At 47.6% G+C, this 374-nt stretch overlaps 1 protein-coding gene across 3 annotated transcripts in view; it reads right to left on the bottom strand.

Annotated features, from left to right (window-relative positions):
• SCAF8 (SR-related CTD associated factor 8) overlaps positions 1–374 on the bottom strand; it is a 233620-nt gene that overhangs the window by 102517 nt on the left and 130729 nt on the right. The gene's annotated exons all lie outside the window — the stretch shown is intronic.

The raw sequence follows: 374 nt of genomic DNA on the forward strand, positions 1-374 counted from the left end.
GTAGTAAAATAAACTACAATACTGGGCTGGACGTGGTGGCTCACGCCTGTAATCCCAGCACTTTGGGAAGCCAAGTCGGGTGGATCACGAGGTCAAGAGATCAAGACTATCCTGGCCAACATGGTGAAATCCTTTCTCTGCTAAAAATACAAAGAATAGCTGGGCATGGTGGCATGCACCTGTAATCTCAGCTACTTGGGAGACTAAGGCAAGAGAATAGCTTGAACCCAGGAGGTAGAGGTTGCAGTGAGCCGAGATCGTGCCACTGCACTCCAGTCTGGTGACAGAGTGAGGCTCTGTCTCAAAAAATAAAATAAAATAAATACTAAATATTATACTTCCTAGTTTTTCTCACCTCCCCCCCGCCCGCCGCC

This window comes from Saimiri boliviensis, chromosome 4 (assembly GCF_048565385.1).
Source record: "Saimiri boliviensis isolate mSaiBol1 chromosome 4, mSaiBol1.pri, whole genome shotgun sequence".
In the NCBI taxonomy this organism is placed as follows: Eukaryota; Metazoa; Chordata; class Mammalia; order Primates; family Cebidae; genus Saimiri; species Saimiri boliviensis.